General features: G+C 38.9%; 1 protein-coding gene and 1 pseudogene across 3 annotated transcripts in view; one reads left to right on the top strand and one right to left on the bottom strand.

Moving 5' to 3' along the window:
• The window catches only part of C1QTNF7 (C1q and TNF related 7), a 137,464-nt gene that overhangs the window by 22,574 nt on the left and 99,570 nt on the right, over window positions 1-15,320 (top strand). The window lies entirely within an intron of this gene.
• LOC131758760 (peroxiredoxin-1 pseudogene) lies at window positions 1,361-1,941 on the bottom strand (annotated as a pseudogene).

The following is a 15,320-nucleotide window of genomic DNA, read 5'->3' as shown; positions in this document are numbered from 1 at the left end:
GTACCAGGCATATATCAAAAGAGACCAAGATCCAGGTTTTCACACAGTCCTCCCAGTAGTATAAAAGTAAATGTCGGGCTTCCCTGGTGGCGCAGTGGTTGAGAATCCGCCTGCCAATGCAGGAGACACGGGTTCGTGCCCTGGTCCGGGAAGATCCCACATGCCGCGGAGCAACTAAGCCCGTGAGCCATGGCCGCTAGGCCTGTGCATCCGGAGCCTGTGCTCCGCAATGGGAGAGGCCACAACAGTGAGAGGCCCGCATACCGCAAAAAAAAAAAAAAAAAAAAAAAAAAAAAAAAAAAAAAAAAAAAAAAAGTAAATGTCAGGGCTTCCCTGGTGGCGCAGTGGTTGAGAATCCGCCTGCCGATGCAGGGGACACGGGTTCGTGCCCTGGTCCGGGAAGATCCCACATGCCTTGGAGCGGCTGAGCCCGTGAGCCATGGCCGCGGAGCCTGTGCGTCCGAAGCCTGTGCTCCGCAACGGGAGAGGCCACAACAGTGAGAGGCCCGCGTACCAAAAAAAAAAAAAAAAAAAAAAGTAAATGTCAGTAATCTCATTGGGCTCTTAACCTGCAACCCAGCCTATAGCATAAATTGCAGTGCCTTGGCCAATACTGTAGTAGGTCTTGCTCTTCTCCAGATATGGTGAAATGAAACACCTTGCTTCAGGTCCATTCCCTGTATCTACTTGCATTTCCCCTTAATATAATTTCCTGATTCTGAGGCAGCTCTCACACCTCATTTTCCCCTAAAGAGGGAAAGCAAAAAGTAAATTCCTCTGACACTCAAAGGCTAATGCCCCCCTAAAATGAAGAATCAATAAGGTCTCAGCTCAAGTTTAATAAAACTACAAAAGACCAAAAGTGATACCCTACAACTATACACATCAGTTAGCCTGCCCCATAATACAGCTCAGGCCATTCCCTCCAGAGGAAGAAAGGCTGACCTCCCCAACCCCTGCAGGAAAGGCCTGTCCTGACCCACACCACATCTGGGCTGAGTGTAAGGTCTGTGGGTTTTTTTGTGTTTTTTTTTAATTTTTTAATTTTTTTTTTTTTTTTTTTTTTTTTTTTTTTGCGGTACGCGGGGCTCTCACTGTTGTGGCCTCTCCCGTTGCGGAGCACAGGCTCCGGACGCACAGGCTCAGCGGCCATGGCTCACGGGCCCAGCCGCTCCACAGCATGTGGGATCTTCCCAGACCGGGGCACGAACCCATGTCCCCTGCATCGGCAGGCGGACTCGCAACCACTGTGCCACCAGGGAAGCCCAGGTCTGTGTTTTAAGCATGACAATAGTACAAAAGACAATAGTTTTGTTCTCATGGCCACCTACTGCAGTCTGGCCCTAAAATGGCCCAGTGCTCACTTCTGCTTAGAGAAACATTCTTTGCTGTTCTGGACATCAGGCTTGATGGTATCACGGCCAGGCTTGCAGCCAGCTGAGCATACTTCCCCATGTTTGTTAGTAAACTAGAAGGCCTGAACTAGCCTCAGTGTCTCATCCACAGAACGGCCAACGGGAAGGTCATTTATGGTAATCTGTCTAAGGATACCTTTTATCATCAATAATAAAAAGGCCCCTGAATGAGATGCCTTCATTGGCCTTTAAGACCCCATAGTCCTGAGCAATGATGCGCTTGGGGTCTGATATCAAGGGAATGTTCATAGATCCCAGTCCTCCTTGTTTCTTGGGTGACAGAAGTGAGAATCCACAGAAGCACCAATCACTTGGCAGTTGAGTTTCTTAAATTCTTCTGACCTATCACTGAAAGCAATGATCTCCATGGGGCACACAAAGGTGGAGTCAAGAGGGTAAAAGAAGAACACAACATATTTTCCTTTGTAGTCAGATAGGCTGATATCTTTGAACTGACCATCTGGCATTACAGCAGTTGCTTTAAACGGGGAGCATGGTGCCTAATTTTGGCATTTCCTGAAGACATATTGCTATCAGCAGTTCTCACAGGCAAACCACAGAGGACAGTCGGGAAGGAGACATGCCCCCTTTCCTCCTTGGTAACCATAAATTTGTTTTCTGTGTCCCTGAGTCTGTTTCTGTTTTGTAAATAAGTTCATTTGTATCAGTTTTTTAGATTCTACATATAAGTGATATCATATGATATTTGTCTTTCTCTGTCAGACTTACCCCACTTAGTATGATAATCTCTAGTTCCACCCATGTTGCTGCAAATGGCATTATTTCATTCTTTTTTATGGCTGAGGAATATTCCATTGTATGTATATATATATATATATATATATATATACATATACATATATATATACCACATCTTCCTTATCCATGCATCCGTTGATGGACACTTGAGTTGCTTTCAAGTCTTGGCTGTTGTAAATATTGCTGCAGTGAACATTGGGGTACATGTATCTTTTCAAATTAGAGTTTTGGTCTTTTCACAACAGTTTTATTTAAGGCTCCTTAAGGTTCACTGCTACTCCCCATCCAGAAAGATTTTCATGTCACTTGAAACTGTGCTCTATGTTAAGGGAGATTAAATAGGAGGAAAACACAGGCTCTAACTATTAGAGGACAGACTATATTTAAATAACTCATCACAGAAAAAGGCAACATCACTAGACTTGGGCTGTCCCTGACCCCTGACTTGGTTGGGTTTGGCCTCCTCCATCAAGGTCTAGCAGGTGTAATAGCATGGTCTGGCTCCCTGAAAAGCCTCAAGTACTCCACTTGGACAGCCAGCTATCCTCTGAATAATCAGGGCTTTGGGATTGGGGTGGGTGACTAGGCGTTTGAGAGTTGGGGTCTGTGAGCAAAAGGACTCCATCAGTCTTTTAAGAGCACATATAGTCAGTTCTTGCTGTTCACAGTAGCTATGTCCCCTTTAAGGTCATTCCAAAGGCTGAATTAGCAAATTCATTTCTCCTAGGGGAAATACAAAGTTAGGTTCCTGGAAGTTTCTGGTCACAGCATTTTCAGCAATTGACCTAAGACACTTTAATACATATTGTTGATTCATTAGCATTGAATGCAGGCAACGGAAATGTAACTCATGCCTGAATGATGCTTATCTAGCACACATATTTTCTCCATAAGGTACATCACAGCCTTCTTGTGCACTTAGGAACACTAGACAGCACTTCTCTGCTTGGGGGCCAATTTAAACAGCAAAATCACCAACAATAAACAAAAAGTGCAAAAAACATGACAGTCTATAGACTGTGAAATGGATACTTGTTTATAGTACGAAAGCTGAAAGAAGAAAGTAAACCATAGTCTTGGTTGACCTCAGCTGGGAACATGCATGTCAGGTGACTCAAATTTTTGCAGTTCTGTGCATATCCGCAAACGACCAGGAAAGCACTATGAGTATTGATTTGGGGGTGGCAAATAAATTTAAGCAAGTAGGCAAATTTGCAAATACAGAATTCACAAATAATGAGTATTGACTTTATCTAAAAGTTATTCACACACTTAACATTTGCATTTAAACTCAGCCTGGCAGGACTCCGGTCAATTTCTATCAACTCAATTTATTTTTAAGATGTGTAAGTATTAACTAGCCCAGAGGACATCATGGATGTTGAAAAAAATAAAATGTTGCATTGTAGAATTGGTTTTTTTCCTTGAAAGGACACAGACAACAACTGGAATTATCCCTGAGACATCTTACCAAGATACTACATCGGCCATTTGCATATTTTAGCATGAAATTGATTTTTTTTAAAAAAACAAAAAAACTTCCTCCTATTAAGGCAGACTCTCTTCCTGGGACTTCTACTAATTGATCCTAGCTCTGTCCTTGAGAATTACCCAGAACAGGGTCAATCCTCCTTCCACACAGTGGTCTCTCAAATATCTGAAGATACTACCAGTTCCCTCTTTCAGGTTCACAATTTTCCACATTCGAAATCCCCATTCCTCGTAATTACTCTAATTTCACCATCTTTGATGCTTTCTTGGAACATTGTTTCTAATCCATCAGAAATTAACTGACTTGTCCTGCTTAGGCTCTAGAATGAAATGAGTAGCCTCAAATTCTGCTGGTCAAGGTATCAATAAACAATTTTACTGAGGAGTACCTTGGCAAAATATGTGAAACTCTTTAAAATAAGCACATCCTTCCATGTCTTAAAGTTTATACTAAGGAAATTATTATGGACATGTGCTATAATTTAGTTACAGGGAATTCCCTGGCAGTCCAGTGGTTAGGACTCCATGCTTTCATTGCCAACGGCTCAGGTTCAATCCCAGGTCGGGGAAGTAAGATCCCGCAAGCAGTGTGGCATGGCCAAAATTTAAAACCCACAAAAAAATAAAATAAAATTTAGTTTAGGTGTTCATTACAGGGATCTTTATTATCCCAACATGTGGAAACACCCAAGAACAGAACAATATTAAAGAAATTATGGCACATCAAAACAGCTATTAAAATGACAATGTGAACAAATCTACATTTACTTACATAGGTATTTATAAAATTGTAATAGAAAAGAAGATTATAAAAGAGTGGTTACAATCTGATTACATTTTATTAAAACATCCATCTATAAGAAAGGAAAGCATTCCCAAGAGGTTAACAAAACTCTCGAAGTTTAGTTCAAAGTGTTTCCCTTCTTCTTTATCTATTTTTTTCTACAATAAGCTATTCCATTCGTAATTTTAAAAACACAATTCTGTTCAGTGTTTTAAAAGATTACAATTAAAACAGCCCTTTGGTAGTTCCCTATTGCTTTCAGGAAAGAGTCCAAACACCTGGCTTGGGACTCAAGATTTCTCATGAGTTTACCTCTTAGGTTCCATCACCTAACTGGCCTCACAAGTAATTTCCACTTTGGTCATAATGAGCCATCTGAAATATCCCGTTTTTATCCTTGCTTTCCACCTCACACCTTCTGCTTGAGATATCCTCTAGGTTTAGAAACTGGTTTGGGGAGATTATCCAGAAATTACACAACTGGCAAAACCAATCTTGGCTGCCTGTCTCTGAAACCCATGCTGCCTCCCCAGAATCAGAATGAAAAACTGACACAGTCAACCTGATACTTTTCTAATTTTCTTGGTGCCATATTTAATCTTAGCATGGGCATGTGAATCACTTGAGCATTTACAAAGTTATATGGAAGAGAAAGAAAACCCTGAAATACAGCCTATTCCATTGACATATATACAGAAGGTCAAAATTATTTCAAAAATGTGTTTTTTCATTTGGAGAGGAATGGTCCAGGGTATTTGGAGCAATATTTTAGCTAGAGAGTAAAGCCAAGTTCGCCTGTCTATGTCCCGTGTGTCAGATTTTGCTAATCTGGCCCACTCTGACTTCTTCTCTTTTATTATAAGAAGTTAATATTGAATTTCAAAACCCAAATGGCATAAATAAATGCCAGATGTCTTCCCAAATTCCTAAATCTCACATCAGAATAATGAGAAACTTTGCTGTATATGAGTAGATGGTTACATTTTAATTCACTGAGAAGCCAAAAGGATCTCTGGACAATTCTTCAGCCTTTATTTCACCAAAAAAAACCACATGAACTCTTTGGACTTTCTTAAGGAAATGAGTCCTCAAGATTCACAGCCCAGCTGTCTGACATATGTTCTGCTTTATTTCTCCCCTTAAGAGGTAAAATAACAACATCATGAAATGCAGGGCCCTGGAGCCAGGCTACCTTAATTCTAATCCAACTGGGTGATATGGGGCAAGTCACTAAAACTCTCTATTCCTCAGTTTTCTCATCTGGAAAATAGAGGAATAGAGAGGGATAATCATAGTGCCTACCTCACAGGGTTGTTGTGGAGATAAGTGACTTAATAATTTAAGTATTCAGCACAGTGCTAGCCACACAGCAAAATGTTTGCATTCTTTATTACCTAGGAGGTATAAGCATGGAGAGCTGACGGAGCCCATCTTAATGGTTAGAAATTATTTTCCCCTCTTCTCCTCCAGATAAAGGGGCTTAATCCAAGGTTAAGGAGGTTCTCATCTTTCCGTGAGTGATTAATAATCTAACTTCAGATCCCAGACCTTTCCCCTCAGCCTGGTCCAGACCCAGACTTACCTACCTGAGTCATCATTCCTCAACCTTCTGCCTTAGCAATGCCATCCCACCAACTTTGCACCCAGGATAACTCCACTTATGTAAATGTAAAAGCTCTGTCCTTGGAGGATTTGTGGATGCAGCTTCACACCTCCAATTAATTATAGGAGATCATATATGTAAAACACCAAAGAGCCATAAGTCCTCAAAAAAATTATCATTTTCTTCCTTTTTTCCCCACCGCCATTACTGACTGATGCCTACGTTTGCAGAAACATTTAATTATAACCATGCAAGACCTTCATTGATCATCTTCAACAGAGAATTTATAGTCCATATATCCTTTAGCATCTCAGTTTCACACCTCTAGACCATGCATCCGTGCTAGAAAGCAACTAGACAAACAGTGCTGTTTCATACTTGACGTGTATTTTCACCTCTCAATAACAATGAAAGCTTGTGTAATATATTAGTACATACAGATCCCTTTCACATACATCACCTGACTTTTATATCACCTCTTTAAGTAGGTACTGTTGTTGTTGTTGTCTGTTGTTGTTATCATCATAATTTTGCAGTATGGAAAACTAAAGCCTAAACCAATGAAAAGGCTTGTCCCAAATTCTGCAGCTAGTAAGTGATTCAGTGGGGATTTGAAGCTGGATTCTCTGCCCTGAAATTCTTTGCTTTTCTTCCAGCAAATTTCACTGCTGAAATTATAGGATTAAAGAGTGCAAGCCTTAAAAGAAGCCTTATGAATTCCTTGCTTGCATCACTTTCCATTGGATGTCTTTTTTTATTTTAAGCTCAGATTTTTGTTTTCTCTTATGTTGCCATGGTTGGCAAAATCAAGCTCAGCACAGTCATTCAGCCAGCTTGGAGCTGTTTCTGTAGGCTATCATGATTGTGTATTGGATGACTGGTTTAAAAAAAAAAAGACATTGGTGTTTTCTTTCAAGCAGCATTTTGTTATATTGCAGCCAAATAATGCCTCATTTAGAAAGAAAAGTGAACTATTCCAGAAAGTTTGTTCAAAAAGAGGCCAAATCTTTTGCAACCATGAAGTATTATACACAAATCTGAAAATAGTCCATATTGAGAACATGGTGGGAAGGTGAAGTAGAGCTGTGCCAATCAAGAACGTCTGACTTCATGTATTATAACAGAAACTCAACTTCAGTGCCCTGGCTAAATAGGGGCTTGTGGTTCTCACCTAAAAAGAAGTGAGTTTGGAGGTTTGCAGATAAGGGTTGGTACAATGGCTCCACAAGGTCATCAGAGACCCAGGTTCCTTCTACCTTTCTGCTTTTCCATCTTAGTATATGACTCTCTTTATCAGGATCACAAGATGTTGAGTCTACATCAGTGTCATAACTGTCTTCTTCGTGAAGACAAAATACAAAGAACAAAATCTGAACAGGTGACACCAGCTGCCTTTCCCCTTTTGGAAGTTTCCCAGCAACATCTTCCATCAGCCTCTGCTTAAATATTATTGTCCCTACTGGGTGGGTCACATGACCTTCACTGACCACAGGGAGTCTGGGAAGATGGGTATTTACCAGGTGCCATTGCTGCCCCCAAACAGATGAGACCACTGTTAGTAAGAAAGAATATCAAAATCAGCATTGAGAAGCAACTAACAGAGTCTGCCAAGAAGACTATCATTCACTGGGGTCCTGCAATGTGCTAGACACAAACTAAAACAATGCTAAAAAAGGAAAGAACACTATCCTTGCATTAGACCTAAAGAAAATGATATACAGAGAGATGTGAAATGTGAAATGCATTTTTCTCAGAAGATCTCCATGTGGATTTTTCTCATGTGACAATGCCTGGCACAGAATAGACACTCAAAAATGGTTTTAAATATTTCCCTTTTCTTTGTCCTCTCTCACAAAGGAAATTAAAAATGCAGTACCAGCTTCCCCTTGGAGTGCCTTTAATCTGCATTGTCTAATTGATCTTGTTATGATCTAACTATAGCTACTGGTCTGGCCAGTGTGTCCATATCCCCAACCTCTGGCAAACACAACACTGCTGACTTTGTTAGATCATGTCAAATTTTTCCTGCTTGATATATTCTCTATTTTTGATTTTCTCTCCAGAGCTGTAATGATATTGTTTTCACTTGCAATGTCATCAGCTAAGACATAAATAGCCTTCCTTTTGGTTTTCATCAGCATCTTCTTTTGCTTGGCACTTAGTAGGAGCTCAATGATATCCATTGAACAAATGAATCTCAGCTTCATCATTTACCAGGTGTGTGATCTTGGACAAGTTTCGGACCTACCATGATGAGAGAAAAGAAATGCTTGTTTTAGAGATATTTTATCATGCTGCAGCATTATAGCTGCAATAGCTGGTGACTATAGCCTGCCACCAGTTAGCGAGGGAGGGAAATTCATGCAAAAGAGATGCTCAGCAGATAATGCCAAAGATATTTACTATAGAATAACATCCTTGCTGTAACAAGACTCTTTTCTCTACCATTTGTTAAAATTAATAGACAATCCTGAATTATAATAGCCTCACATATAAAAAATGCTAAAAAAAAAATGACACAGGAACTTCTCCAAATCCTTCTCTGAGGTTTTTAGAGCATGTAGAGCACCGCCATGGAAGGAAATGTTTTCTGAGCAAGCATCATTCTGTTGCTTCAGTGGGCAAGTGCATGGGATGCCGATGATAAAAGAAAATACCCAGAATGCTTATCTCACTGACACAACTGCATTATAAATGCATTAAGTTTGAGTTATGGGAAACAATTAAACAATCCCTGTACAGAGAGTAGAATGGGTAAAGAACCTCTCCTTTGTAAAAAATTGAATCTCTTGATTGTCAGTGAAAACCAAAGCTGGAGTAAATTTGGAAATCTGATATGTGGTCGCCTGGAGGTTTATCCCTACCAAAATGTAAATGCACATCAGTGTTGAATGGGGTTTCCATCTTGCTTGACACACTTATGTATCAGACCTCTCTTCATAAAACATCCAGTGCAACTGGAATTTTGGAAGCAATAAGCAGATGTTTGGCACCATATACAACTTCATACATAGGGAATGAGTCATAACCTAGTGTCTTTTCAAGGCATTTGTTAGATAGTAAAAGGTAGCTCTAAAGAGATTTCTTTTTGTCAGGCAGCATAAACAACTGGAAATGTATTTGTGTACTTAAGAATCAAGCAGACCTGGATTTGATTCCAGGTCTGCTATCTAATAAATGTGCAACACTAGGCATACTATTTATCACCACTGAGTTTTTTCCTCACCTGTAAAATGGAAATAATACTTAAGTTGAACCAAGTGAAATTGCCATATTTGAAGGCAAGAGAAGTCAAATATTGGTGATTTCATATGGTTCAGCCTGTACCTGTTTCATAGGACTGAGTCCAGATTAGAAGACTAAGTCCATGAATGTCTACGAGTCACAACTCTACTGTTGCATGTGACAGGCACCCGACTCAAAGTCGCTTTAGAAAAAGGGAATATATTATCAAATCACCACAATGTACACTTCAAATATCTTTCCATTTTATTTGTCAGTTATACATCAATAAAGCTAGAATGTTTTTAAAAGGGGAGAGAATGCACTAACTCATGTAATTGGACAATCTAGGAATGGTGCCACCTTCATGCATGGCAGGATCCAGGGGCTCAGATAATGCCCTGTATCCTCACTCTCTGTCTCTCTCTGCTGCCCTACCTCCTGTGTCTGTTGACTTCATCATGTATGGTGGACAGGATGACCAATGATAGTCTTCACCAGAAGCAAAAGGGACTGCTCTCTCCCAAAGGCTGTTTTTCTTGTGTTACATGTTCAGCCCTCAACTAATCACTATTTCCATTGTGTCAGGTGCCAACTACTAGGCTTGGTCCAGCCTGGTTGATTTTCTCACCTCCAGGGAGATGGCAGCAGCGAAGGGCACTATACATGAGAGCCTGATTAGAGCCACAAAAGATAGTGAAGCAGTACCCAAAGAATACGGGGATATTAGACAGGAAGGGAAAAAAATGTCCACTACAGGAGGTACAGCACTTATTACACATCCTGGCACACAGAAGATGTGCTAAAATTAGCTGAACAGTTTCCTACACTATAGTCAAAGGACATAAGACAAAGTGACCAACTTTTCTCAGTTGGCCCAGGATTTTCTTGGTGTTAGCAAGGTATAAGTCTCACACCCTGGAAAATTCCTCAGTCCCATGCAAACCTTCCTGGTTTATCTAACGTATCCGTTTTAAAACTGAAAGTCCCACGTTGGGGAATCCCCTCATTCCCAGGCAAACCAGGACAGCTGATCACCCTGCTCAAAGATAGCACTTGTAAGTGTAAATCTTAACTGCAGTTGAGGTCTTGTTAGGTCAATTTATTAGTTTGTTGCATCAATAGAAGAATGACGTGCTATGGTACCCTCAAAACCAACAAAATAAGGAAATACTATTTCTATAGATAGTCCCATGGAAAAATGCATAGACCATGTGTTTTATTTAGAGTTACATGATCTGCTCCTTTGCTTTGCCTTCCCCCTCTGTTTTCTTTGTTTTTATTTCAGTGTTTTTCTTTCTCCCTTTTCCTGTTTCCTTTCATACTTTTCTTCCTTCCCAACTTCCTTCTCTCTCTTGTTTTCTTCTTTTTCTTTGCCTTTCTTGTTTGGCAACATAGTCACCTTTCAAATAACATGCGATTTAGATTTGCTTGTGATCTTCAAAGGAGCTGTTATGTGTTGTCTGACTAAAACACACCAGCCTCACTAAATACATGTATAGTGGTTAATCCACCAAGTAAATGGAAACTTCACTGTTGATTAGGACAAGAAGTGTATGTGCAATTACTGTGGGCTTGCTGAGACAGCATGGTCCTGATGCTGAGCATGAAGAATGAAAAAATTGGGGAGAAAAAAAGCAAAGCAAAGAAGATGGTGATGATTGTGAAATGAGTAGACTGGAGACTGGAAGAACTTTAGATTGAATTCTTTCAAGGAACATTTTGGTTTAATTGTTTACATACGGGTTGCATCTACTACTAATGGAAATTGCTGAGATTTGGGAACTCTTTCTTCTTTTAAATCAATATTATCATTAATTAAACAATGTAAACCAGGAAATCCTTCTTGGTTACAAACTATGCTTTGAAGCCGGGCCTGCATTTGATTGTTTTCAATCAAAATCTTAAAATAAAATTAGAAAGAAAGCAATGTCTAGTCTTTGAAGGAGGGTTATCCTGAGGAAAACAGAGCCTTCTGAATTAAACTTTGGTGAGGGATGAGAATTTTGTTGCCCTTATTAAAGTGCTGAATTTCTAAATAATTAACTCCACTTTGGAGGCAAATTCAAATGCTCTCTCATGACAGGGGTTCCATCCACCAGTCAGGGTCACATACTTGGGACGTCCACTACCTTTGGGTTTTCCAAATAACAGCATTCACATCAATTTTACAATTTTTGTCAATACGTAATACCACTTGTACCATTTGTTTACATAACATTTTCCCACAAATTTACTTTTTAGGACTAAGGTGATGTAGCCAATGCAGTTCATTAGGGCTCATGCATAGCAGTGTCCTGAGAGCCCAGGCTGACACTCAGACTCTAATGATTTTTAAACTTTTGTGGGAAGAAAAGTATTGTCACCCACAAGAAAAGCAGTATACTCTGGTGACATTGAAAATGCTTGGAGCCTCACTACCTGATTCTTATCTTGGTTTTATATTTTGGTAGCCCTGAGATTTTGGATAAGTGACTTTAATTTTCTATCCATATGAGTGTGAGGATTAATTAAGACAATGCCTAGAAATAATCAATGAACAGTGTCAGCACTTAACAAATGTTAGTAAGGATTTCTTCTTAGTTCATTAGTAGAGAGAATGAAGGCTTGCATAGTCCTGTAGGGCAGACAGTTCATTTATTCTGGGAAAGCCAATTAAATGTGGAATGTAATGCAAAGATTAAGTTCTGAAAGAAGTGGTTTCAAGTCATTTCAATGCATTATGGGAAATAATTTTTTTTTTTTAATTTAAGTTGAAGTCAGAGGGCATCTCTGCAGACGAGGGCACTTTGGGAGGAAATGTATCTAGCTCCTTAGGGACAAACAATGTTATAGTGTTTGTTGCTAAAACTGGCTTTCCCAAGACCAGATTTGTATCACTTGTAGTTATTGAGTCAGAGGTAAGAATCTGAAGGGAAAAATATATCTTTTACCAAGATTTTGTGAGTCTCTTTGCACAAGTTAAGCTGATTAAGTGCCCAAGTGAGAAAACACAGCCCAGAGTTAGGGAGAGGCTGATCTCCCCTTCCTCTGCAGAAAAGCCAGCCTCATTTTGCTATCACAAGGATTTTTGATATTTTTTTTAAACATTCTATTCTATATATGATTATTTGGGGAATATAGGAAAGCTGTTTTTAGTGTATTCTTTTTTAATCTGGCAGCCATATTGAAGATACATAATTTCTAATAGCCTTTTAAAACGTGTTTGCATTGTTTAGGTGCACAATTGTATTATCTGTCAATAATAATAATCTTCACTTCCTCCAATCCAATTCCTATACCTCTAATTTTTTGTTTCCTGTGTCATCACATGTAAATTATTTTACCATTATTTAGGAATGATTAAAATAGTATTGTATTTTTGATCCACTATGATAAGGATGACTTTGAGAATATAGCAATTAAAAGCCCAAGAAATAGCTAAAAATCTGTTGCAGTAAATGATGTAATGTGACAATGCCCTGGGCAAGACAGTGGGTAAAAAAACAGATGGAAAAAAGTGCCAATGAGCAATAATTCTTTTCATTTTTTTAACTGAAGTATAGTTGATTTACAATGTTGTGTTAATTTCTGCTGTACAGCAAAGTGATTCAGTTATGCATATATATATATATATATTCTTTTTTTATATTCTTTTCCATTATGGTTTATCATAGGATATTGAATATAGTTCTCTGTGCTATACAGTAGGACCTTGTTGTATCCATTCCATATATAAAAGTATACATCTGCTAACCCCAACCTTCCATTCTATCCCTCCCCCAACCCCCTCGCCCTTGACAACACCAGTCTGTTCTCTATGTCCATGACCCTGTTTCTGTTTCATAGGTAGTTTCATTTGTATCATATTTTAGATTCCACATATAAGTGATATCATATGGTATTTGTCTTTCTCTTTCTGACTTACTTCACTTAGTATAGTAATCTCTAGTTGGCATCTATGTGGCTGCAAATGGCATTATTTCATTCTTTTGTATAGCTGATCAGTATTCCATCGTATATATGTACCACATCTTCTTTATCCATTCATCTATCGATGGACATTTAGGTTGTTTCCATGTCTTGGCTATTGTGGATAGTGCTTCTATGAACATAGAGGTGCATGTATCTTTTTGAATTATAGTTTTGTCTGGATATATGCCCAGGAGTGGTATTGCTGGACCATATGGTAATTCTATTTTTAGCTTTCTGAGGAATCTCCTTACTGTTTTCCACAGTGGCTGCACCAACTTACATTCCCACCAACAGTGTAAGAGAGTTCCCTTTTCTCCACACCCTCTCCAGCATTTGTTATTTGTAGACATTTTAATGATGACCATTCTGACCTGTATGATGTGGTACCCCAATGAGCAATATGTTAATTGAGTAAATAAATGTAAGAAACAAAACTTAACTACAAGGCTTTAAATATGAGATAACACCAGGAAATTATCCATCATACCAGTCAGGATTCAGTTAGGTAAAAATCACTCTAGGTAGGGATTCAAGATGAGAATCAAAGCCTTAAACAATCATTAAAAAAACTATAGAGAATCTATATGTAGGATCAAATTTCATTGACCTATACAACACACAAAGGAATCCATGCAAAAACTGCTAAAATCTGAATAAGTCCTGTAGTCTAGTTAATACTATTGCACTGATGCCAATTTCCAGTTTTGATCTCCTATTACAGTGATGTAAGATGTCACCCTCGAGGGAGGCTAGTTTTTGTTTTATTTGGTTTTTATGCAACTTTTCAACTTCCTCTGATTTAAAATTATAAATTATTATATATTAATTAAGTATAATAATATTATTATATATTATATTAGTATATTACATACACTAGTTGATTCATGTATAATTATTTCTAAATAAAAAGCTTTTTTTAAAAGGCGGTTGTAGAACCAACAATTGAAGAAAGAACATACTGTTTTGCTGGAAACCCAGAAGGGCAGGATTGCTAGGAAGCCACACTAATGTGTGATTACAGAATCTCACATAGAAGCTCCTGTAAACCTTGCATCAGTTGACTGTCTTCACGCTGCCTGTAACTGCCACCAAAGAATGTCCTCTTAGTCCTTTCTGCCTTTCACATCCTTGTGAGTGCCCTCCTTGGCTGGCTCTGATCAGGGACCCTGACTGCAAGGGATTCTGGGAAATGTCGTTCCAGGCTCCCACTCCCTGGTCTGTAAGAGAGAGTAGAAAGGTCTAGGGATGGGTGGTGCCAAGCTGAAAACATATACCCCAGCTCACTGATATTTAACAGATACTATAAATTTATAATCTAGTCTTTGAAAAGGGAATTCGAAGAAGGAAATTAGAAATTAGAAATTTAAAATTTCAGTTTAAAAATAAAAGAAAATTATAAATTTTCAGTTTATAAATAAAAGAAATTCTTAAATAATTTGGTTTCCCAGCATAATTCCTTGGTATCTCTTTCAAGCTATCTTCATCCAAAATAATTTATAATAAGCAAGTTTTCATCAGATTTTTCCAGTTTTTAAAACAATTCCACATGAACTCTCTCACTGACCCACCAAACAATGCTGAGAAATAGATAATAATGAAAACACAAAATATTTATCTAACTCTTTTATTTATAGTATCACATTTCCTTGCCAGCCACCAACAAAAGTGTACTCCTTGTAGTTCTCTGAAGAAAAAACACCATCTTTTCATGTCTTCGTGCATGTGGTTTCTTTAGCTGAGAATGTCTATCCCTGGTAACAAATTCCTCCTGGCAGGCCCTATACCTCTTCATACCCTGTCCCACCAAGGTCTTACTTCCTCTCTTTCCTGAAAGAGACTGAGTCTGATGGGGTATGAACAGGCATCCCCATCGTGCAGAGAGCCAGGCTGTGCTGCCCTTATAGGAGTCCAGAGGTGGACAAGCAGGCCAACAGGTGTGACACAAGATCTGTTCCTCAGCTACCCTTCCTTACTCTAACAACTCCATCCTTGATCAGCCAAATCTAGAACCCCCATGCAAAATAACAAGGAGAATAAAATTGGTGGTATGCAGAAGACTTAATAAAGTTTCCAATTAGATGGAGCTCTCTCT

This window comes from Kogia breviceps, chromosome 6, assembly GCF_026419965.1.
Source record: "Kogia breviceps isolate mKogBre1 chromosome 6, mKogBre1 haplotype 1, whole genome shotgun sequence".
Taxonomy (NCBI): domain Eukaryota; kingdom Metazoa; phylum Chordata; class Mammalia; order Artiodactyla; family Physeteridae; genus Kogia; species Kogia breviceps.
This window is presented reverse-complemented; position numbering and strand designations above follow the sequence as displayed.